This window comes from Trachemys scripta, chromosome 8 (assembly GCF_013100865.1).
Source record: "Trachemys scripta elegans isolate TJP31775 chromosome 8, CAS_Tse_1.0, whole genome shotgun sequence".
Classification (NCBI taxonomy): Eukaryota; Metazoa; Chordata; order Testudines; family Emydidae; genus Trachemys; species Trachemys scripta.
This window is the reverse complement of record NC_048305.1, coordinates 102,080,845-102,107,472: the sequence shown is the minus strand read 5'-3', so window position 1 is coordinate 102,107,472 and position 26,628 is coordinate 102,080,845. Positions and strand designations below refer to the sequence as shown.

Here is a 26,628-nt window from a genome sequence, read left to right as displayed (position 1 = left end):
GAGCATAAGCTTTCGTGGGTAAGAACCTCACTTCTTCAGATGCAAGGCTTGCATCTGAAGAAGTGAGGTTCTTACCCACGAAAGCTTATGCTCCCAATACTTCTGTTAGTCTCAAAGGTGCCACAGGACCCTCTGTTGCATTTGCATTTAGTTCTGAATGCAGGATGGGCCTGTGAGATTCTTACTTCTTCTGGGGAGCAGGTGCCATAGTCATGGAATTGTTGCCACGGAATTAGCTAGGTTGATATAGATACACTGCTCCAAATCCCTAGTGCACATGTGCTCTACTAATGTAAACCTTACAATAGTGTAGCACTTTCCCCAGGTCCGAACCAGTGAAACTCACCTACACTATGGGTTTGCACTGGTGTAGCTACATGGATGGCTACCAACCACAGAGCAAAGGTCTGATCCTGTGAGCATTCTGTCTGCTATACTCACCAGCCTCCCTCAGTGGTTAGCAGTGTCACCGTTCCAGTGGAAGGTAGCTGGTGTGGCAGGTCATGATGATAACAAGAGAGGCCAGCCGTCAGGTATCTAGGGCCAGTCCCATGGAAGGCTTTGTCTATCAGGACAAAAGCCTTGAACTGGATTCTGGGAACCAGTCCAGAAAGCGGAGCCCTGAGGTTAGGAATACAAAGCAATCTTCGTTGCTAAGCCGCAGGACTGCCATGTTTTTGTGCCAACTGGCACTTCGTTGGCGGAATGTGGGTTTCATTCCTGGATATGGATGAGTTGCAGTAATCAAAGCTGGACATCACAAACACATGGATTAATGTGGCTGGGTCTGCATCCAGTAGGATGGGGTGCAGTCCTCTGGCCAATTGTAGATGGAAGTGGGTGGTTCCCTTCCCCCTCCCTCCCCCCCGACCCCAGGCTGCAGATCAACATATCCATCCAAAATCAGATGCCATCAGCAGTACCTCTCCCCAATGAGATCCAGGAAGCAAGTTCATCCAAACATTTCCCTCTTTCTACCAGCATTGCTTCAGCCTTGCCTGGCTTCTCTTATTTATGATGAGAGGCTGGGGGAGATCTCTAGCTTGATTATGAAGACCCAAGAGGCTCCATTAAAGGGCTCAGCCCTGCACCCAATGACATCAATGGGACCTTTGGCTTTGACTTTAGAGAGAGCACGTCACAAGGCTTGACGGTGTGCAAACTAATCAGTGCTTAGCCAAGCTCCAGGCTCACCCTCTGAACCTTCTGTGATTTATCCCCACTTAGGAAGAAGTAGGGTTGACACACAGCATCGTAAGCCCTACCGTAAATAAGTGGGGATTAAAAAAAATAAATTAATTAACATCCTCTTTATATTTTCAAGATCTTTTCTTTTGGTTCTTTGTCCACAGTGCCCACTTGCTTGATGTCACTGTGCAAATGTGAATCATTTGTTTTGAAACGAAGAGACGCAAAAGTGTATGTGTGCCCATGTGTATGTGCAGGACGGGGGGGGGGGGGGGAGAGAAATGGGTCCACATTACAATACCAATTGAAATTTGCTTTGGCAAATATTAACGGATCTAGCGCTACCGCTGTCACCCTTACATGGGATGTAATATATACGAAACATGCTATCTAAAGACAATCTGTCCAGAATAGAGAAATGATAGTTTCTAGCAATAGCTTTATCCTCACAAACAGAATCTTGTCCAAACAATCTTTACACTGTTATGGATATATTCTGAGTGTTAGGCTGGGGTAGGTGCAAAAGAACAGCATTTTGAGCCATTCAGGGTTAGTTCAATCCACAGTGAGATTTGGGATTGATTATGACCAACTCACTTTCACTATTGCTTTGAACGGCAACCTTGTCGGTGGAATTCTGCCATGCTGGCTGTAAGTGGGGTATTGTATGCAGCTGGTAGCTGCTTCACAGGTCAGCCTGGCAAATCTCACACTGTATTAGGAACCCTCCAGGTCTGATTCTGATCTCAAACAGGGTAAATCAGGAGTAACTTCGCTAAATTGCACTGAAAAATATTAGGTGGAGGCGGAAAATAGACAATTATTCCAGCCATCAGAATTATGCTGCCAAGTCTAGAGGTAGGCAAACTATGACCCGTGGGCCACATCCAGCCCGCAGGTCTGTCCTGCCCTGCCCGTGAGCTCCCAGGTGGGGAGGTTAGCCCCCGGCCCCTCCCCTGCTGTTCCTCCTCCCCCACAGCTTCAGCTCGCTGTGCCACCAGTGCTGTGGGCGGCGGGGCTGTGAGAGCCTGCCAGGCAGTGCGAGGGCATGGCTGGCTCCGGCCAGGCAGCATGGCTGCCAGTCCTGCTGCTCAGAGCGGCATGGTCAGAGGGGGGGAGCGGGGGGGTTGGATAACGGGCAGAGGGTCCCAGGGGGCCTGTCAGGGGGCAGGGGTGTGGATAGGGGTCAGAGAAGTCAGGAGACAGGGAGCCGGGTGTGTGTGTGTGTGTTTGGATAGGGGATGGGGTCCCGGTGGGGGGGGGTGTCCTGGGAGGGGGCGGTCAGGGGACAAGGAGCAGGGTGGGTTGGATGGGGCGGGGCTTCTGAGGGGGGCAGTCAGAGGGCAGGAAGTGGGAGGGGGCGGATGCCAGGCTGTTTGGGGAGGCTCAGCTTTCCCTACCCGGTCCTCCATACAGTTTCGGAACCCTGATTTGGCCCTCGGGTCAAAAAGTTTGCCCACCCTTGGCCTAGACTGTTGCCCAACTACTTTTCACAAAGACTATAACTAAACCAACCAGTCTGCTTTACTGTTTCTGCTCTGTTGCTCACCTCCAGCTTAAATTGACTTACTCCAAACAGATGCTTTACTTAAGCCATAAGTCACTGACTTCATCAACACCCAACCCAGAAGATGCTTAGATTGGGAAGCATGGCAAACAGCAGCCCTCTGGCACTGGTCCCAGTGCTATTCTGGGTGAGCAGCTCTGCTCTTTGGTGGCCACTTACAGTTGCGTGTACTTTATTTATTTAGTGATGCTAACCCTCCTCTTTATTTGCTCATGTAAATTGCCTGAGTGACCCTTTAGCTGGAAAGGAAACACATTTTTCTTTCCTAACAAAGAAACAGATGAGCTCATTGGCAAATTAGATACATACCGTCTTGTGTTTACTTTAGTGAAAGTTCACTTATAAATCAAGCCACTCGACTCATCAAGTGGGTTTTTGTTCTATGATGGAGAACCCCCTATTAATGAAGATGCTCCCATGGTATCCCGCCCCCCGGCTCGTCATTTGACTAGTAGGGCTTTTGAAGCCTCACCACAGTGATGCTTTAAGCCTGGTGCTGACAGGACACACATTCAGAGGCCTGATCCCGTGACAGCTCCTGCTGATGTCTGGGAGTCAGTCTCTCTCCGCACGAGGCCCTGTGAAGACATGTGCATTTAAGACAATCTGTCCCGTCGTGCTAAATGACCATAAAAAGGGTTACAAAGAATTTGTAACTCTACGTTAACCGAGAGACAGGTGTTGCTCCCATTCAGGCACCAAAATAAGGGGCCATATTTTCAGAGCTGGGCAAATTGGGTGCTTGATTCTTTTGAAAATCCAGCTGTGTCCAGGTGGGTGCTGAGCACTTTGGAAAATCTGGTTCATAGTTAGGTGCTGAATGGAGTTGAGCATTTTAGAGAATAAGGTCCCAGTTGTTGATATTGGGCCCCTGAAAATCTGGCTCTGGGATCACAGTGTGAGGGGACTGAGCAGGGGCAAAATAGCATAATATCTGCTTGTCTACACCAGGGAAATATACCAAAAAGCGATGCTGGTCAAAGTTATTCCACCATAACTACCCTGGAATAGCTCCCTGCATGAACATTATTCAAGAATAAAAGTGACTTTGTTAGAGAAAAATTACTCTGTTCACAAAGTGGAGTAATTATTCTGGAATCAAATAACTTTTATTCCAGAATAAAGTAGGGGGCTATTTAGACTAACTATTGCAGAATAGTTTATTTCACAATAGCTATTCTGGTCAATTTCCCCATGTAGAGAAGGCCTAAGAAAGGGTAGAGTGTGCTCCCAACATACCTTCCTGATGCCTGTTTTACATCTGTTCAAATTACAAGATCTTCGTGACCAAGTCATCTGTTTTGTATGGTTCAGACACAACAAATCCTGCATCTTGGCAGGGCGGGTGGGGGTTAGACTAGATGATCCTTGTGGTGCCTTCTAACCCTATGGTTGTATGGCAGGGCCCTGCTTTCTTATGTGTTTGAGAGTCACCTAGCCTACTTTTGGGCACTAGATGAGAAACCAGTCCCAGTCCCATGGGACTTCTGTCCCACCAGACCCCTTGAGCCCACAAAGCATAAACCCATCTTCCAAATCCCTCCTCGCTAAACCTTCTCACTGTTGGGTCCCCGGTTCCTCTTCCTTATAGAGGTGTCATTCAGGAGTAACCCAGTTTAAATCAATGGATCCATGCATCATGAAAAAAATCAGCGGTTGACTGAGCGAAATAGTCCATATTCTCCCCTTACTTGCACTACTGTAACTCCATTGATTTAAGCTGGGTTCAGTCAATCTTGTCATATACTTAAACTGTAAGCTCTTTCAGGCCAGGGACTGTCCTTCTGTACTGTGATTGTACAGCGCCAAGCAGAATGGAGTCGGAGGCCCATGGCTAGGACTCTTAGGCACTATGGTAATACAAACAATAAATTATTACAATAATCGCTGTTTGCTTTAAAAGCTCACAAGCCTAGGTTAAGATTAATAAAATCAAATCAAGAACTCTCCCCCACATCCCCTCAGACCCACACCAGCGACTCCATACACAAAACAGCAACAACCAGAAAAACACTTGATTGTGCTATTTCTCTTCTGGGTTTCTAAATTCTTCTCCTTTTCCTGACTGATCTCATACTCAAGGGGGAAAAAAACAACAACAAAACCCCAACAACATCTGAATTGAATATAGAACCACTGGCCGCTTTCAGTTTTGTATTTCACCCTGAGCTTTAACTGGCAGGAGGCAGTGAATTCACAAGCTTTTTCCAGTACAGTCCCGGAGGGGGAGGGAGTCCAGCTGACAAAGTCCTATCCCTGGTGAGGAGCAGTTTTCTGCAATGCTAATAATCACTTTCACTGAAGATGTTGCGTCGTGGCTCATAATTCGCTCCTTTTGTGCAATAAAACCCAGGACAATTAAATCCAGGTCTTTTAGATATTACCAGTAAAACCCAGGGACAATCCATCATTGTCTGTTTAAGCACAACTGAGCAGAATTAACACAGAAAAAGCAGATGTGCTTGGTTACACTGTCTCATCATATTTCCCCACAGTTAAAATGACCAAGCCTAAACCTAGATAGCACTTAAAATGCCTCAGACCGCTCATACCCATTTTTAAGCCCCAACTTTCCTGGTTTTCACTTGCCTTTGTCATCTGGTAGGAAGAGACGGTAAAACAACAGAGTTTAAATTTTCAGTGACGTAAGCTCCACTGACACTAAAATAGTTTCTCTTGTCAGAGGTTGTTTCTCCCAACCTGCTGTCTTATCCAATTAACTCTCCTCCAAGTGCCAGGCTTAGCTAGACTCTGGCAAAGCCAGAATTGATCAAATATGTGGGTCTGATGGGGTGCAACAGCAGAGCTGAATGTTTGCAGAGGACTGATGGCCAAAGCTGGTTACATTATTATTTTTTTTTAAATCATGAAAATGTACATGAAATGTCATTCCCCACCTCAGCCCACAAATTTCAGACTTTCCACCTAGCTCCACTGATTGTCGCTGTGTCCTCCAGATGGCTCGTCATCTCCCCTACCTGCCTCACGTTAGACAGGTGGAGGAACAAATCAGAACCCTCTGGTACCCCATGCAAGAGAACTCTAGCTGCTGAAGAACAATCACACACCGGGGTCCTTGTTGAGAGAAGTGACTTAAGCCAATCCAAAGCAGCGATCTTTATCCCTGCTGATGTCTGTAGCCATATCAGCAGCACCTCTTGGCTAACATTATCAAAGGCTGCTGAAGGATCTAAAAGAATCACCACTGACACTCGATCTTTGCCCATCCCCAGCAGGAGAACATCAATGAATCAGGTCAGAATGGTCTCTATGCCACACACAGATCTAAAACCAGACTGAGAGGGGTCAACTCTGAAGATTTTGGACAGTGCGAGAAATGATCTTGATTCATTGTTTGCAATCATTTGCCAAATAGTTTATGCACGCAAATTTCAGCCTACGGGTTTTCTGCAAGCTCTTCACACCAACTTGATGCTATTTGTTATTCTTGATGTGTGATTGATGATGTGTCACACGGGATTGTTTCGGGTTCCTGATTGGAAGATGGAAACATTTTTTTTTTTTTAAATAGTAGAACAGTAACTGGTGAGTTACTAGAATCTTTGTTCACATGAGAATACGCATGGCCATTCCTCAAAGTCTATGCATAAATATTCACAAAGAGCAAGTAATAAGGAATTTTGCCCCACGTGATTCTTATGCATGGACCATCCTCCCAGAATGAATCTGTCACCCACTGCCTTCTTCTCCAGATCTTTTTACAGGATTCATTTCCATCCATCTCTTACAGGAAACTAGCCAACCAATGAAGGGGGTTCAGCTTGGGATAACTGGATTTGTTTAAAATTCAAAAATAAAACAAATAATCCCAGGCACTTGGAACCTTCCAGCTTGGCATTAGCTAAACTACAGAACCATGTAATCTTGGTTTTGGTCCCTGTTCCTCTCTCTCCTACCCCAGCTACTGTATATCACACTGTCTTCCTATGTCTCGTCTCAAATTAGCGCCCGATCCTAAACTGAAGGGTCTATTTGCATGTGAATACAATGATGGCTGAACCTGGTGATATTCTGAAAAAAAGAGAGCTCTCAGCCGCCATGCTTGTAGCTTCATACTGACTCAGCAGACATTCCAGACTTCAGAGTGATACACAGAGTGACAATCCTGAAGTCTTTGCCTATCGCTAATGAGAGCCTCACAACATAGATTCATAGATTCAGTACATAATAAATTCAATTAAAAATGCATTTTTCGGGGCATGTGACAGAGGGCTGGGCAACAGCAGTTGAGCCAGTACTCTGGTCACTGCAGTTCGAATTAAACACTGCAGCATAGACCTGGTTAAGAAGAGCTGTACCTAATTGGGTGGAGGAGAGCTGGAGTGCTAATTAAGCCATTAGACAGAGGATACAAAAAGGCACAGGAAGGAAGTAGAAGGGGGAAGCAGCCTGTTTGCATGAGGAGCTGAAGAATCCCTAAGACTGAAGGAGTAAGGCTGTATGATATACAACGGTGATGAGAATCAACTTTGTAAATATACCACACTGGGTGAAAAGGTCTCTGAGCTCTTCGTGGACTTGAGCAGAGGCAGGATCGAGTGGGCCCTGCCACAGGGCACCAATACTATTTGTGAATTTGAGTCAAATGCAGGAAATAGTTTCCGTTGGAAAAAAAAAAAAGTTGAAATGGTTCATTCTTGTTCTTTCCAAACATTTGTTTCAACTTTTTGTTCCAAAAGGTTTCATTTCGAGCATTTTGAAAAATAAACGCTTTGACTTTTCATTTCAAAATGGTATTTTGTTTAGAAATTTAGCTATAAAAAAAATCAAACAATAAAACAGGTAACACTCAAAAATAACCCAAAATAAAATGGAAAAATAATTGTTTTGGGTCCAACACAATATTTCATTCGAACAAAATCAATCCCCCCTCCTCCCCGATTATTTGGTTTAGCCCCAAATTCAAAAATCAATTATTTGATCAGCTCTAATGATTACAGAATGCAAATACGGCTGAACTGAACAGAATTGCTACAAACATTCACCACCATGTTTTTGCAGAATTCAGCAAGACATCCCTGCAAAGTGAGCGCCAGATGAAATCTTCAGATTAAGACTGAATGCCTTTGTGGAAGATGCGCGTTAGCTAAACAATTCCTTTGGCTCAATACAGTAACTGTATGAAATTCTATGGCCTGTGATATACAACAGGTCATTCTAGATGATCTAATGATCCCTTCTAGCCTTAAAAACTGTGAATCCATGAAGTGGTCTCCTGCTTTTTAATGGATTGAAAGAATCTTTTGTCAAATGTTTATAACCATCTAAATTATTATTAATGATTATTACTATTTCATATATTTAGAATCCAGTAAGCATAAAACTGCAAAAGTAAAAGAAATGGATCCTGGAATCTGTAAAGATATAAAGGGGAAATTGACGAAATGCCATTCTCCTTAAGCGGAGTGTATTTGTTTAAGACATTTTGGTTAGCAGCAGAGGGAGGGGGCAATATTCAGGCTCGAAGTTTTACAAATATTTTAAGTAGACTTTTAATTGACCCAGTTTGACATTAAAAGCACTTTTTAAACTCTTGATATTGTAGCCATTTAAGATAAGTGGTAATAAATACAGATTAATTGTAACCCATGAAATGAAATATTCGAGCTCTGGCGGGCTTCTGAAAAGCCCCTTTGTGCTGTGGTGAGGTGCCAGCTCACATGCTAGGGTTAGGTTAACAGAATCTCCTGTCAAGCTCAGTGAGCTTTTTGGTAGCTCATGCTGTGACCAACGGCAAAGACAACAAACTTTGGGTGAAGGCAAACAGCATGATTGGCAGGTTTAAAGAAAAACAAAACTGTTATAAGGAAGGGCTCCCATTTGACATGCAAGCTGTAGGAATAAAATGCAAGGCGATACTCAGTCTTTTCTTGTGCAGGCTGAAAGGCCTCTGAAAATGTAAGTTCAGGAAGATGCTGGGGAAGATGCCCAGAAATGCTACAAGCTTAGCACGGTCTGTGAAGTGGGATCTTGTCCAGTGGTTCCATGTGGAGCCCTTTTCTCTGCTACTGTTTTTAACCCTATTTCGCCCCCCTCAATGTCTTATGTATAATAAAACAAGTTGCCTCCAAAAACTGCCAAGAAACTGTGGGCCTGATTCTCTTCTCACTTACACGGCTGGATCCAACGGAGTTACTCCTGATTTACAGCAATGTAAGTCAGAGAGAATCAGGTATTCCAGATGCCAAGAAATTTTTGTTTTCAACCTCTTCCCCCCTGCTCCCAGACGAACTAAACACATAACCGTCCGTGGTGAAAAGAAACACGATACCGCTTCAGTGTGAAAGGAGTCTATTTTATTTATACAGCTCGGAAGGCCAGGCTTGGGATTGAGTCACTGCCCACGCTCCAGAGGTAGTTCTCCCACCCTGCAGATGACAAGTGAGGAAAGATGGAAAAGGTTGACACTTCTGCAAGTCCATGTCCATCTGTTCTGGGCCGTCGTAACGATGGAAAGAATTTAACTCCTTGAGCGGTCACTCTTTACATTTCTAGAATCACAACTCTTCCACCTCAAAAGAAATACAGTCCGTAAAATCATGAATGGGCTGAGACAGATTATGGCACAGCAGTTAGGATCAGCTGGGAAGATTTTGCACTAAGTTCTCATTCACTAAGTTCTCTTTTGCACTAAGTTCTCATGCACTAAGTTCCAGAGGCCCCAGGTTCGATCCCGCCCGCCGACGACCAGGGTCTGTCGGTGTTACACTGTACTGGTGGATGGTCCTTGTCTTTGGATCTCGGTCACTTCCAATGGCCAGGTTTGGTATTCGCCAAGGCCAGATAAAAGGAAAGGTCTTTGGTCTTGCTTTTGCCTAATATCTTTCTCACAACCTGCTAATATGAAGGCAGCATAACTGTGGAGGCTTTCCATGGTTTCAGTAGCTCTTGGTATGCTAAACAACGTGTCCGTGGTCACACAGTGGCAAGGATGAAACTAAAATCCTGGATTCTTGATTCCCAATCTCCTCCTCTCTCTGACCAGTTACCATGGTCTCTAGATGTCAGATACACTGTTTCAGGAAATTTTAGGGGTGAGGGGAATAAATTCCAAAAAGGACTCAGATGCCTTTGAAAATCCAACCCAGAGGAATTACGTGCCTAATTCCCAGTGAATTTCAATCTCCATTATCTGCTACTCAGATCCTATTGTATTCTATTCTGTAGAGGTTCATACACCACCCTCATCACTTCATTATCTGAGCCCCTTCTAGTAGCGTATTAGGCAACGTGACTTGCATCTGTTGCGTGTCATCCATTCTGTCTCTCATTGATTAGCTGTTGTGACTGAGATATTTTCTTTCCTTTCGTTCCCTTCTTTATTTTGAAGAATAAAGCAAGCCTGGCATTAGTCTACCCAGAACCTTAAAGCTACAGACCAGGGCCCTGATTTTGAAAGGAGTTTTGTGCCCATAGCCCGTTGTTTTCAATAGGTGCTATAGGTGCTCAAACCTTCTGAACATCAGATGCCAGGATCCCATTTGTCTCCAGAGCCACAGTAGACCATAATTCCACGCCTCCCAAAAATGTTATCCTTCCCACCAAACAGTTAACAAATGTGTTTAAAAAATACTATTGATCTATGTTAATAATGAAGTCTATTTCTCTGGTAGATTTGTGTTACTCTTAAATGAAACCAGATTTTCAGTTGGAACTAGACCAGAATGCTTAGTGAAGATAACCTCAGAGCAATTTCTCTGTATCTCAAGAACCTCAAGTGAAAAACGCAAAAATGATCAGGAATTCGGTGTGAAGACTGGGATTTAGCACAGAATTTCTCATTGCATACAGTGGTACTACTTAATTTTTTCTCCAAATCCCTTCGATATGTAAATAAGATTTTCAGTTCACTAACCTCTCTATTTGCAGTATTCAAGGTACTTCCTGTAGTAAGCGTAAGGAAGTACAAGGCCATACTGCAGTTACTGAGGTTAACACATCTTTTTTAGACACACGTTGCACATTGTTCAGTACAGTGACGGGATTCTTAAAAAATCATGGATATTTCAGTTTTCCTCCAGGGATGGATCCAAATTCAAACTGCACCAATGTTCAAGGATGTTCACATGACAGCTGGTCAGAAATTCTCTAGTGGAATGTTTTTCAGCTCATGGCTTCTTGGCAGCATCGGGTCACAGGCTTGCATGGTCTGTGGCAACCAGCCCAACAGACTTCTCCTGAGCTAAGGACCCCAGGGCTTTCCTTTTCACGGAGAAATTTCTATTTTGGGTGTTTTCTTCCAACTTGGAACAAACCCAAATTTCAATTTTTTTAACTCCTCCACCAAATGGAATAACCTGTCTCCACCCAGCTCTAGTTCAGACCCAGGTTTTGCGGTAGGTCCATCGCATCCAGAGGAGGCCGAGCTGAGAGGCAGAGATGGACCTGAACGTCTCCCAAGTTTGGGTTGGGGATTTGCATCTTTAGCGGTCACCATGAGGATTTCAGACAACAGGCCTTAGCACTTTTGCACAGGCCTTAGCATAACCGGTGAACAGCGGCAGAAGTTCCCTTTTTAAAATATCGACAGGAGATTAGGAGTTAGAGTTTCTGACATTTCTTCTTGCTACAGCTGGTTGATGTTCTAATTATTTCCCTGATGACTCTAAGTAATTCTACCCTTGCTTTACATTTCTGACATTTAAATATTTGGCGGGGGGGAGAGAGGGCAGTGGTGTATTACATACACATTTTCTTTTCCTTTTTAAAAATTCTTGACAATTCTCTTCTCATTTCATAGAGGAAATAATGCCAGAGGGCAGATTCAACAGACTTATAAAGAGAAGGAGGGTGGTGTTGCTTTCCAGCAATGTCAGAGAAATGATCTAGATCAGGGAATCTTACCCACAAGTCAGAATTGAAGTCAAGAGCAAAACGACCCAGGGAAGAAGATTTGGTCCCATATCTATAAGCGCTTTTCAACAAGGTTTCTCTCATGTTATTTCTGGCCCAGTCATAGCCAGGAAATACTGGAACTCTCACAAGAATTCCAGTTTTAATGAGCTTTACAGCCGAAATTTCTGGACCAACAAAATGTTTCCCTAAGAATTCATTCAACTTACAAGCAAACTTCTTGAGGTTCTCCTACTGCTACCCAGGTGCACAAATCACCCACCTCCAATAACCAGTGCGTCCCATCTAAGTGATCAAGGAGGCTTTTAGCGCATTTCCATGGTTCACATAGCAAAGTTAGGGCTTGATTCTGAACCAGATGGAGCCTTAAAATCACACAGCAACAATGCACAACAATTTAGGGCTGGAACTGAAGAATGCTGCATCCAGTTGAAATTAAAAGGGGGAATTTCATTGTGTAGAACATATTCAGGACACGGGGGCTAACCCCTTCTCTTTTGAAATGTGCCACTGGATGTTTATTGCCCACAACTTCTCTGGCCCTTGGTTTAACCTCTCAGGAAGCCAAGCTTAGTTGTTTAGATTGTTAAATATAAATATTGGAGGTGGATAAAAATAATATTCATGCATAATTTTCCCGTTGAAGGGGGGGGGGGGAAGTTATCTATTGTTGCAGTGTGGCCCAGTGGATCACACACTAGAAGACAGATAAGGAGCCCTCAATTGTATTCCCAGCTCTGGCCTGCTGTGTGACTTTGAGCAAGTCACCTCACCTCTCTGTGCCTCAATTTCCCCATCTGTAAAATGGGGCTAATGATATTAGCCTCCTTTTTAAAGCATTCTGCAATCCAAATGATGAAAAATTCTATATGGCCTTGTGTTATAACCTTGGCCAGTCCCCCTGTGGGTGGTCACCAGTCTGTTGTAAGTGGACCCAACCACTAGGTCCAACATGCCTTAAGCCAACTGGGTCGGGGCTGAGTCTAGTCACTGTTTCTAGGTCTGGGCCTCTAGGGTGAACTCCCAGGCTCAGTCCTGTTGTTCGAGCCCTTCCTTAGAGAATGGGTCTTCACAGTGCAGCTACCAGAGTCCCCCAAACCAGTGTCTCACATAGGCACTGACTTTTATTTTTGCCGGCAGGTGCTTTTGAAGAGGGGTGTGTGTGTGTGTTTGGGGAGCAGAGGGGAGGTTATTTTCAGCATATTTATACACTTCTTTCATATTCTAGTAACTGAATGTATCTATCATTGGAATCTTTACTATTTGAATAATGATTAAATTGTTATGAACTACATAATTACATGATCATGCATTACAGTATATTAAAATCATTGCAATCATGTACAAGCTGTCTTCACTAACATCCCAGTTTAAAGACGTTATGTCTCACTGTAGCTTTCTGGATGAAACTCTCAGCAATCTTATTCCCATCTAGTTCCCTGGTATTGTCTTGATGCATGTTAAAGACAGCTACATTATTCAGTTGCGTCTGTCCCACTGGATGACTGGAGAGAATTTTTAAGTTTTCTGAAGCTGGAGAATGAGTTCAGGATGATACAGGCACAGTGAGAAGGATTCTTATACATTTGCAGTATTCTGGAACCACAGTGCTTCCAGAGTCCTGCAAATGACTCCAAGATCTCTTTCTTGATGGGTTACAGTTAATTTAGGCACCATCCTTTTTATGTATCATTGGGATTATATTTTGCCAAGTGCACTAACTTTGCATTTAACGTTGAATTTCATCTGCCATTTTGTTGCCGTGTCACCCAGTTTTGTGAGATCCCTTTGTAGCCTGTTTTGGACTTAACTATCCTGAGTAATTTTGTATCATCTGCAAACTTTGCCACCTCACTGTTTACCCCTTTTTGCAGCTCACCAATGAATATGTTGAACAGCAGTGGTCCCAGAACTAGCCCCTCAGGGACACCACTATTTACTTCTCTCCATTCTGAAAATGGACCATTTACTCTTACCCTTTGTTTTCTAGATTTTAACTGGAGTGCCTGGGAATGCTTTCAGGATCATCTAAGGATCCTTAATTTAATTTAAAGACAAGCCTTCTGTTATCTTAATCACCCCGCCTCTGTTTACAAACAAACTCCCTGCCCAAAGGGCAGAAGTTGTTAGCAGCACAGAACTCATCACATTCCATACTCAAGCTCTGACCCCTGGGGCATCAACTATTTTTTTCTATGGGTGCTTGAGTCCTGGAGCACCCATGGAGTAGGTGACTGAGGTGACTCAAACCTCCCAAGCCCCCTAGCTGCTATCTCACACTCCTCCCCAGTTCCACATAGTTGTGGACAATGTGGCTTCTATCAAAGGAAGGTCTTAACCACAGTCACTTTACTCAAACAGCTCTAGTCAGCTACAGATCTTTGTAAAACAACAAGAGTCCCCACACACATGTCTGATCTCACTCCTGTGATTCAGAGGTCTGTTAGCATTGCAGCTACTCAAATAAGGGGAAAAGATCTTTAATCATGAAGAATTTATTCAAAAATTACTGGGAAAATGTGTCAAACCAATGACTCATCTGTATTATTAAGCCCACTAAAATGAATACATTGTACATGCCTTGAAGACTAATATTGAAAAGAGAACCTATGGGAGCGAGTATAAATCTTGTGAGATTTTCTGCAAGGAGACCATAGGCTCTGCTATAGGTAGGCACAAAGAGGCAAAGCTAAGGGGATAATAGGCGTTTCTAGTCAGAACTGTTTCCTGCTGAAGACAGAGCCTTAACATTATCTATCTCATGGCACATTTTTCTATTTCATATCTTTGAAAATGATCAATCCTCGTTTGTAGAATCATAGAAGATTGAGGTTGGAAGAGACCTCAGGAGGTCATCTAGTCCAACCCCCTGCTCAAAGCAGGACCAATCCCCAACTAAATCATCCCAGCCAGGGCTTTGTCAAGCTGGGCCTTAAAAATCTCTAAGGATGGAGATTGCACCAGCTCCCTAGGTAACCCATTCCAGTGCTTCACCACCCTCCTAGTGAAATACTTTTTCCTAATATCCAACCTAGACCTCCCCCAGTGTAACTTGAGACCATTGCTCCTTGTTCTGCCATCTGCCACCACTGAGAACAGCTGAGCTCCATCCTCTTTGGAACCCCCATTCAGGTAGTTGAAGGTTGCTATCAAATCCCCCCTCACTCTTCTCTTCTGCAGACTAAATAACCCCAGTTCCCTCAGCCTCTCCTCGTAAGTTATGTGCCCCAGCCCCCTGATCATTTCTGTTGCCCTCCGCTGGACTCTTTCCAATTTGTTCACACCCCTTCTGTAGTGGAGGGGCCCCACAACTGGACGCAGTACTCCAGATGTGGCCCACAGCCATGCCCCCTACCCTGGAGCTTGCAGCATTGCACTCAGCACCTTAGCTGTGAAGCCTCTACTGGCCTTTTATGACACCTCAAAAGCCTGTAAGGACCACAGTGGAGGGCAGAAACCCTCCCACCAGCAGTATCTTAATATTGGTCAAGTCAATAAGGCCGCCGATGTGGACCCCTTCCTTCTTTACACCTGTGAGCACTCGTTCACACAAGTGTACTTCCATTGACTCCAATGGAACTCTCATAGGGGCCAGTAAAGGAGCCACAATCTATCCCTTAACATCTCTGTGCCTCAATTTTCTCATCTGTAAGTCAATGGGTCTAATAGTATTACCTGTTTCACAGGTCTGTGAGACTCTTCATTTAACACTTGTAAAGTGTTTTGACATCCCTACAGCCGAAGTCAGTATAGTGTACGTCAGGATGGGGTAACGTAGATTTTGCCTCCTTCGGAACGGGTAGTAGTTAGAAGTAGAGTCGTCCAATAGAACTTGGCACAGATGTAATAATAAATTTGATTTGATATGATTTTGTGAGGGATCTCAAGGAACTGACATTAACGTATGAGTTTTTAAAACCAAAGATTCTCCCGAAAACAGACAGACTCTCTCATTCATCACGCAGAACATGAAACTACGTCATGCAAAATATGTGCGGTGTGGTTTGTAAGGGATTTCTTAAAGCAAAATTGCAATGCAACGTAGAAGTTATTCAGCCAATACTTCTAATTCCAAAGAATCTAGAAATGTGACTAACAAGGCTGCTTAGGGAGCACAAAGGAACAAGCATCTGCCCGTAGCTGGCCAGCAAAGAATTCTCTGGATGGACAGAAATTCTCAGCTGGCACAAAACCGGCAGACCCAATTCTCGTGCCAGTTTTCCCCCAAACAATCCCAGTATCAGTGGCATGTTGTGGAGAAGGAGCACTGCAGGAAACACCCTTAGATGTAATTAATCATTGCAGTTTTCCTTTAACAAATGAGGTCCAGTAACTGGGTTTCTTCTATTATTTAGCCGCTCAGGGTTGCTCTCTGTGCAGATGCAGCTTCAGGGGAATATATATATATACTTTCAGAGGCTTCCAAATGTCCCTGTGATACAAGATCAATGTATAATAAAAGTTCCTTGTGTTTTTAAAAGGCTGGATTTACACTTAAGGTGAGTTATACCTGTTTTACACCAGAATATCTAAGACACGAATCAGACCCTGCATTTTTTAATAAAGACCTTTAAATGTAACTTACAAGACTTCAGACAAAAATAGCATTTGTTTTTTAAAGGTAAATGACATTTTGCCTTAAAAAAACAACAGCTCAACTTTACTACAAGCATCTGCATGCCCAAATAAAAACACACACAGGGGATTCCAGCATCTGCAAACCGTTAATTCACCCTTTTCTCCTCGTTTGTAGGTTTGCCAAGCTCAGACCCATGTTCGCCAATTTCTTGCTCTGTAGAGACAACTCTGCAATGAGCTGAGTTGGTGATGTCAGTAGCACCACTAATCAGCGTTGGAGCAGGGAGCCGTACTCTAGGGATAGAGTCTCTTTATTCCCTGGAATTTGGTGGTTTTCTCTCTATATTTTTCTTACTTTAAAAAAAAAAAATATTCTGCAGGGGATGAAAGCAGGATAATGAAAACTGGAAAGAAGTGTGGCGCTCTAGAAGGAAAGGCCCAGATTTCCAGCAAGTCTGATTCCTTCTGCACACAAATGTGAATGCAATTTTATGCCTAATTGGCATGCAAACGTACATCAGTTGTGACTGCCAATCAACCATCTGGTCATTTGCATGTACAATGGTTGTAAATCCACAATATTGCATGTATATTTGGATGCGTGTCCCTTTTGAAAAATCAGTCCCAAAATAAACCTATTTTAACCCCATTGCCAGATTCCATATGGGTGCCAGGTGCTAATAACTTCCTAAAATCCCCCCCCCCTTTTTTTTTTCCAGTTGGATACATCATCCTTCATTTCCTTCCCAAACTATTGACTATTGCCACTGTTTGCTGTAAAATAGCTGCCATGTTTGACCGCAGAGATGGCTGTTTCTTTAGCAGTGGGGGAAATGCTTTCTATATGAAGTTTGTAAGGCAGTGTGAACTAGTGGGTAGAGCACTGGACTCAGACTCAGGGGACTGGATTCTATTCCTTGCTCTCCCTCTGGACTGCTGGGTAAATTAAAGTAAATCACTTCCCCACTCTGTACAATGGGGATAATGATATTGACCTCCTTGTAAAGTAATTAGAGATCTACTTATGAGAAGCACTGAAGAGCCAGGTGCTATTATGATGATGAAAGGGAACCAAAGAGATGTGCAGGATGAGTATAGGATGAGGATTAAGGATTTTCTACATTCTAATCCCAACTCTGATATTGATTTCTTCTCCTAGACAAGCTTTTAAAATCTAGGTCTTAATTTCCCCATCAGTAAAACAGAGATGATCATATTTAGTTACCTTTTATGGCTGTTGTAAGTATGAATCAGCTACTGTTTGCAAAGGACTTTGAAGATGACAACTGATAAATTCTATTAACGTCATTGTAAAAGTTATGATGGCTATTGTTATTAATGACGCCACCAGTCCAATTCATGCTGGAACGATTTCAGTAGAGTGGGAGGATGATGTTAGTAGGATTTCAATTTTGTGGACCTATAGAAAGTACAAAGTAGATTAACAATATCCTTACCGTGTGCTGAAATTCCCTGCAATCATTTGGGCACACAGATATCTACAGTAAAGCTGGGCTCTCTTGTCTTATTTAACAGACATGTAGGCCAAAATCTCAAACTTGGGTGCCTACAGTTCGCCACCTAAACCTATAGTGAAGCAGCTGATTATAGTGGCCTGATTTTCAGCATTTGCAACATCCACATACATCAGTAGGAGTTGTGGTTGCTCAGTCTGAAAAACAAGCCACTTACATAGCTGCCTAGTTATGGATGCTTCTCTTCGACTTCAGGTCAGTCCCTGGCTTCAGCGGAACCTCCTTCTTTCAAGCAGAAAAATCCTGTCTTATACTCTGCGGAGACGGTTGTTATTAAACATTGTGAACTGGAACTGCCTCTGAACTTCAGAGGTGATAAATATAGCTATCAACCCCCCCCCTCCGCGCCCCCCGCAAACGACAGAGCTCCATTTCAATAAAGAGAGGCAGAAATGAACACGAGAAAGTAAAACATCCTAAGGAAAATATCATTCAAGTTAACTGCAGACATAAATTTATCCATCTGTTATCATAAGTGTTACTTGAAAATTACTTGTCCATAAAAATGAAATAAACCAGAAGTGATTTTTTCTTACACATTGATTTTATGTGTACGTTCTGACTTGCCAAAATATTAACTCTTTATTGGCTGCTTCTCTGTTTCTTGACTGTAAAAGGCCCTTCACAAATGCCCCGTGTATTTTAGCTCTTAGGTGCTTTGCTGTTGCACTACATCAGTCATGAGGATGGGACTTTCAAGCAAAGACCAGCTTGGCTTCAACGTTCTTCCTTTAATCCCATTGAGTTGACCACAAAAGCAAGTGATCAAGACTGTGACCTGGAACAATGCATACTGTATCGTATGCTGGAGCACACTTCCAATGAGCATAGATACAGCAAGACTCATTGGGTAGATTAAGCCCTGGAAGGACAGGTTTCGATTTTGCAGAATTTCGCATGTTTCAAAGCTGGGTCCCATTTTCTCCAATGCACTGCTCTCTGTGGCCATTGCAAGAGCTATCTTTTTCTTGGGGAGGGCCAGGAATAGAAAGAAGAAGGGGAGGGTTGCACAAATGTTCACTTGCAACAGGTAGGTTTTATAAAGATGGAGAATGAAAGTCCTCACCTGTTCCGGGGCATTGCAAACGTGAGAACTGCGTATAGAGTAGGTTGGAAATTTTATTTTTCCCCAGGGAAAATGGTCACCCCCCCCAAAAAAAAAATATTTTGGCAGGGTACCAAAAATGTCAATTCAGACCTGCCAAAACATGTCATTTCATCATTTCTTATCGACGCACAAAGTTTGGACAGCATCGTTGGACAAATTGAGACCACTTCTGCAAACTTGGATCTAAGCAGCTCACTCAAGGTCATGCCTCAAGTCAGTGGCAAAGTTGGGAAGAAACCCCAGCAGGATTCCTAATTCTCAGTCATCTGTGCTTGTCAAGTTCTAGTCACCAGAGATTTTCCTGTTTTCACCACTGTGTACCTGGGCACTTTCAGCACCCCAACCTGAGTCTTGGGTGTAGGGCTTGCGAGTTACAGTGCATTAAAGCAGCCCCGGGCGCCCTAGCTCACTACCCGTCCACACTGGCAAGGCACGCAGAGCGCTCTGACTCCAGGGCTACAGCGCTCCTGGTACTCCGCCTCGGCGAGAAGATTAACATTTGGTGCGCATTGGCTGAAATGCCCGGGCATCAGTGTGAACGAGGTGTTGCATTACTGCGCTCTGATCAGCCTCCAGAAACGTCCCATAATCCCCCTAAGTCAAGTGGCCACTCGCAGGGCCGGCTCCAGGCAGCAGCTTGCCAGGCAGGTGCTTGGGGTGGCCACTCTGGAGAGGGGCGGCACGTCCAGCTATTCGGCGGCAATTTGGCGGACGGTCCCTCACTCCCACTCGGAGCGAAGGACCTCCCGCCGAATTACCGCCGCAGATCACGATCGCGGCTTTTTTTTTTTTTTTTTTTTTTGCGCTGCTTGGGGCAGCAAAATCCCTGGAGCCGGCCCTGGCCACTTGTCATTGTTTTGGAATCACTGCAGGCATGCCGATATGCCCTTTGAAAGCTCCATTTCTGACTGCCGGCTGCTTATCTGCTCCGAGACAAAGCAACCATTACTGTGGAATGCTGTGTGTGAGCGAGAGATAGGCGGGGATGGGGGTCTGTTGCTGTCTGAACTTACAAGACAGCATGCTGACATGCTCTCAGCCCCCCCAAAACCCACTCTCTCTCCCCCCCACATACACACAACACTCCCTGTCACACTCCACCCCCCCATTTGAAAAGCACATTGCAGCCACTTGCATGCTGGGATAGCTACCACAATGCACTGCTCTCTGTGGCCATTGCAAGAGCTGCTAATGTGGCCACGTCACTGTCAGCTGTCAGTGTGGACAGATTGCAGCGCTTTCCCTGCTGTGCTCTACGAAGGCTGGTTTAACTCAAAGCGCTCCACATCTGCAAGTGTAGCCAGTCCCTTTATTAGGGGCTCAGAATTTAGAACATTTCCCCCCAATAGATTTCCGTTAGAACTGCCCTCATCAGAATTTTACTTTTAGGCTGTGGAGCATCATGGGAAAATGCAGTGCATTATATTGTGGGGAAGGTTATAAGCCAGAGGATGGGTTGAGAATGAATGACATTGTATATCAGCCAAAACGAGGTGGTAACAGTGCAACTCCATAACATAGAAGAGTGGTTGACATAGGCATGTAGGGCCAGGTTGAAGTAGTTAATTACTATTCTGTATTGATAGTAATGCGCAGCTACACAATGCCTCTCACTTGAGCTAACCAAGTTGTAGGAGAGCAATCTCCCTACACCACTCTTTAAGAAGGTGGAGTGTGCACGTCTCTCCATGGCTGGCCAGCTGTGCCTGTCATTTCAGGGGCTAACGAGGACAGTGGCCGTCTCAACCTCATTTGGGATGGTTTGCACCCCAAGCAGTGCTAAGGATGTGTCTACACTGGAGCTGAGGGTGTAATTTCCAGCTCTGGTAGACAGCCCAGTGCTTGCTTTGATTGAACCAGAGTGCTAAAAATAATAGTGTAGGCAGAACTTCATGGACGAGCCAGATGGGCTAACTGCCCTGAGTTCAATACCGTTTGAACCCCCCGGGATGGTTAGCTCGTGCCCCCACGCGCACCACTGGGGCTATACCGCTATTGTTAACGCTGGAAATGACACCTTCCAGCTCCAACGGAGACATGATCCAATAGTAGTCAGCAATCCCTGCCCTAAGGGAAGAGTAGGGAATGAAACAGGGCCGAGCCCATGCCCAGGGGATGAAAGGTTGATGGAGAGAAAGGCTTCTTTGTGCCTTCCCGCACCTGCACACCCAAGCAAGTCCTAGTCACAATCTGGCCCATAGTAATATTTTTTAGTGATAAGGGAAATTCCATATTAAGAAGAGTGGGCCCTACACAGCCATGAGGTTTTTATCCCAGTAGGAATTTCAGCCAGTCCAAACCCACAACAGTCACTAATCAAACCCTTTGCTGCCAGCAGCTGGGATTTTCCAGAACTAACCGCTAGCTCGGTGGCGCTGGGATTCTGCATTCGTGGTTAGCCAGCATAATGTCTCCTTGTGTGATAGCTATAGTCAACATGGCCCTCAGCCTGTCAACTCCATAACATTTATGGTCACCATGACCCTTCCCCCATCATATTTTTACTCTAAACAACCATATCTTTTCTTTCAGGCATCTAAAAAAATCCTGCTGCCATAATCACTGAAAGGGGTACGTTGAACTTGACCAGGTTGTAATTTACGAGAACATCTGCATACTGTGCTGGGATAGTCATGCACATTATGCAAATCTACTGCTCTGCAAGAGAAACTATCCTTCTCCTCAATCAAGATCCTAAATTAGGGTCAGGAATGGGCATGCAACTGACAGGCTTCTGGAACTTCAATAACTACATTTAGCAAAAGTCACTGGGCCCCTAAGCAAAACGGCATCAGCTAACTTTGTGCAACCTCGCTAAAACAAATCAAAGCCAGTCCTCGCAATTTTATCATACTTTTCACGGTATATGGCATGTTTTTAAAGACTGAGCTCCTGGAGTCATGGGAAAATGTGAGAAATTCAATTCTCTCTCTCTCTTTTTTAAAAGATACATTTCAAGCTTTCATGAGTATAGAGAAAATGTTGAAAACATGACCTGTATGCACCCTAAAGCTCAGGAATCAGAAGGCAAATAAAAAGAACTCAAGATGTATTTAGGAAAACAAACCATGATTTTTAAGCCAAGCTTGTGATTTTTTGGGAGTTGGCAATATTGCAAACACAACTGTATTTGAATCATAAAGGAAAATGAACTCATGTATCAAAACCACAGCAATATTCTGGCATGGAAGAATCAGTCATCTCCCGATCACTTACAGCATAAAGATGGACTAGACCAGGGAATAGTGGAAGACTCTGGGCTATCTTTAAAAAACAGAGATCTCAGGAACATCAGAGAATATTTAATATTCAGTTTGGCACGGAGATCTTTAAGTGCAAGGGGGTGAAAATGATCAAAAGAAAAATGCAGGCTGAATATAATGGAGAAAAATGCTCCCAGTGACGCCTATTGGATTGTAAAATAGTCTCTCTGAGGGAAATGGCAGAAGCTGCATTGCTTGAATCACTGAAAACTAGATTGGACAGAAGATGAAAGGACGACGAGCTGCAGTGGCTTACCAAGGAGGGATGGACAAAACGGCTGAATAAAGTAGGTCTCTTACAATTTTGCTTTCTACAGTTCAATGGTATATGAGTAGAAGCTGGGATGGGATGCACCATAGCCTCCTGGGAACCCATTCTGAGATTATCAGAATTTCTGAACTGGCCACATGGCATCACCATTACTCCAGAAAAGTAATAGCTCACTATGCATTTTTTCTGGCAGGTAAATAGTGGTTGGGAAATAATCTGGTGCCAGAATAGCTTGATGTCCTGATAATCCATTCAGATTCCCTCCACGCCTACCTTCAACTAGACATGAAGAAAGTGAATTCATTTCTTGGGCAAGAAATTCAGAAAGACACACAGGCTGAGCACCACAATGAATCGCCTGTTGCCCAATGTGTGCAGGATAGGGTCAGTGTTTGTTTCATTTTAAAAACTTGAGTTCAGCCAAAATCAGAACCTCAAATACAGCCCTCCAGGAATTTCAGGAAGGACGTGAGATGATTTAGACTCAACTCATGGATCTGAACTCACCTGTAGTGTTTTATTTCCTGATGGTATCCAAAACCTGCCCATTTGGGTACAGATGTGGATGAAATCTCATGAGAAGAATTCCAGAGCAACTTGGCGAAAGTCTCCTGAGAAGAGCTGATTTTATGAGATTTCCATCATTTGGGGCCAAAAGCTCAAGAAAACAGTTCTCGAGATGTCACCACCAGTGAATCTGAACCTCAGTTACAGACTCTTGTCTGTATTCTGACCCCATGTCTGATCTGATCATATCTAGTTAATATAATCTAACTGCATAACATAATTCATAATGATTAATCTAATTATTTAATCTGGTTCCAGATTCCGATCTAAGACCCTCCCTAAGTGCCGTCTCTATTTAAAATATTTGTCCTCACAACTGCTCATTTCCTCTTTACAGGATAATCAAACTTTAGTCATCTCACAAGTAGGATGGTGGCACTTCCATGTATTATTGGCCCAATGATGATCTACAGACAATTGCAGGAAGTGACATATCTTTGCTATTAACCACTGAATGCTTCCAAACCACTTCTATCATATTTGAGTCATCTTCGTTGTCAGGCCTGCAACATCTTTGTAACAAAAGACAATAGTAAGGTCTTTTATCTTCTCTTTGCTGTATCTTTGTAGATTATCTACAACAAACTCCTTGGAGGCCAGTTCATTTGTCACACTATTGAAAAAAATGCTGTTCAACAAACAGCATCTGTTTTCAATTTAGGGAGACAGAAGGACCTCCTTGCGTTTGTGGTCCACTTGTGCTCCCAGGGCCGAGCACATCAGACCCATCACAACTTATACAGTGCCCCTCCTCTACTTGCGCTACATTGATGACATCTTCATCATATGGACCCACGGAAAGGAGGACCTTGAAGAATTCCACCTGGACTTCAACAATTTCCACCCCACCATCAACCTCAGCCTGGACCAGTCCACACAAGAGATCCACTTCCTGGACACTACAGTACAAATAAGTGATGGTCACATAAACACCACCCTATATTGGAAACCTACTGACCGCTATACGTACCTACATACCTCCAGCTTCCATCCAAGACACATCACACGATCCATTGTCTACAGCCAAGTCCTAAGATACAACCGAATTTGCTCCAACCCCTCAGACAGAGACAAACACCTACAAGATCTTTATCAAGCATTCTTAAAACCACAATACCCACCTGGGGAAGTGAGGAAACAGATTGACAGAGCAAGACGGGTACCCAGAAATCACCTACTACAGGACAGGCCCAACAAGGACAATAACAGAACACTACTGGCCATCACATACAGCCCCCAGCTAAAACCTCTCCAACGCATTATCCATGATCTACAACCTATCCTGGAAAATGATCCCTCACTCTCACAGACCTTGGGAGGCAGGCCAGTCCTCGCTTACAGACAACCCCCCAACCTGAAGCAAATACTCACCAGCAACTACACACCACACCACAGAAAAACCAACCCAGGAACCAATCCCTGTAGCAAACCTCGTTGCCTACTCTGTCCCCATAACTACTCTGGCGACACCATCAGAGGACCCAACCACATCAGCCACACCATCAAGGGCTCATTCACCTGCACATCTACTAATGTTATATATGCCATCATGTGCCAGCAATGCCCCTCTGCCATGTACATTGGCCAAACCGGACAGTCCCTCCGCAAAAGAATAAATGGACACAAATCGGATATCAGGAATGGTAACATACACAAGCCAGTAAGTGAACACTTCAATCTCCCTGGTCATTCTATTACAGATTTAAAAGTCACTATCATTGAACAAAAAAACTTCAGAAACAGACTTCAAAGAGAAACAGCAGAACTAAAATTCATTTGCAAATTCAACACCATTAATCTGGGCTTGAATAGGGACTGGGAGTGGCTGGCTCACTACAGAAGCAACTTTTCCTCTCCTGGAATTGACACCTCCTCATCTATTACTGGGAGTGGACCACATCCACCCTGATTGAATTGGCCCTGTCAACACTGGTTCTCCACTTGCGAAGTAACTCCCTTCTCTCCATGTGTCAGTATATAATGCCTGTATCTGTAACTTTCACTCTATGCATCCGAAGAAGTGAGGTTTTTACCTACGAAAGCTTATGCCCAAATAAATCTGTTAGTCTTCAAGGTGCCACCAGACTCCTTGTTGTTTTTGTAGATACAGACTAACACGGCTACCCCCTGATACTCAACCTATACAGAGGTGCACAATTAGGCCATTTCTATCAGAGAAACATATTGGCTCAATGGGTGACAGACAAGGAGAGTCGGTTGGGAATTGTCCATGGTAAAATTTGGTTTGAACCATTTTTTAATTAGTATTAATGTATTTTCCACTGGGACAAATTGAAACAAAATATTTTGTTTAAAGTCATTTTGACACCAACCTGCACCTACCTAGGGTGAATCAGGTTGTAGTTGTAGTTCAGGTGCTTCATGCCTCGTTATCTCCTATAGGCAGGCTGACCTACACCTCCCATAATACACTGTGACCTCTGACCAAGCCACATGGTGCATCATGGGAGCTGTACATCAGCCCTGGAGCCAAGCCCATAGAAAGAATAAGGACTTGCGGCATCAGAATTACAACTCCCAAGAAGCACCTTGGGACCTTAGAGAGAGATAGTTTAATGGTGAACTTGAAACAAAAAATGTTTCCATTTGTTCGAGCACACCAAAACAAACATTTCCAATATGAAATTTTTCAAAACTTTTTGTTCTGGAGAAAAAAAAAAATCAACAAAATAAAAAGTTGACATATTGGACTTTCCCAAAGGGGAAAAAAAATCCAATTTTCAATCAGTTCTGCAAATAATCAATCAAGTGCTGATTAAAGTTACCAGAAACTATGAGCGCAAAAGTTGGGGAGATCCTTTTTTGGGATGGAACAGCTTATTTTTTGCAGCATAATAAACGCTGTTTCAGTGAGGAGCTAATGTGTTTCCTCTAAAGGAGTTGCAAGAATGAAAGCTGACACTTGAATTAAATTAAAAAAAAAAACAACAACCAGAAATTTCCCCCAAACCTTTGTATGTATCTGTTCTTTCTGGCTGCAGACAGAACTGGATGCAGAAGCCTAGTGACAAAGGCTGATTCTAACACAGTCAAAACCAGGCCGTAGTCAAAATTTCATGGCGAAACCTGTCTCCTTGCAGAGTTTTTAGCCACTTTCCCCAATTAGTTTGAATAATCTTCAGATTGTCAATTTCGGATGTTAAACAAAAGCCCTGAACTTCCACAGTTCAGCCATGACTGCTAGGAAGAGATGTGTGGCAAGTACCTGTTTGTGTAGTTTTACTCTACCACTTTTGCTCTGTTAAACATCTGACACATCCCTTTCAATTTCTCTCTCTCTCTCCCTGCTCTCTCCCTAAAAAAGTGCTTTTTCCTACCGCAAGGAGAGCTAGGCAAAACTGATTTCTAAAGACACGGAAACATCAAGGAATGGGAGAGTAGAAGTGCCAGAGAAAATTCAGTCTAGATGAACTGAGAAAAAAAAATCAAAATGTGTCCATGCTGTAACAAGGAAGGTCTGGACCAAATCTTGAAGTCCTTCTCAAGCAAAAATTTCCACTGATGCTTATGGAAGCTTTGCCTGAGTAAGGATTGCAAGAGTGGCCTTTGCCAACATCCTTTGCAAGAATCACGGGGTGAGAGGCCAAGTTCTGCCATGGATTACAAATTGACTAAGAGCAAGAAAACACAGAGTAGGAATCAATTATTGGTTTTCA

The 26,628-nt window shown here is 43.7% G+C and overlaps 1 protein-coding gene across 2 annotated transcripts in view; it reads right to left on the bottom strand.

Annotated features, from left to right (window-relative positions):
• Positions 1–26,628, bottom strand: part of TRABD2B (TraB domain containing 2B) — a 391,553-nt gene that overhangs the window by 136,237 nt on the left and 228,688 nt on the right. The window lies entirely within an intron of this gene.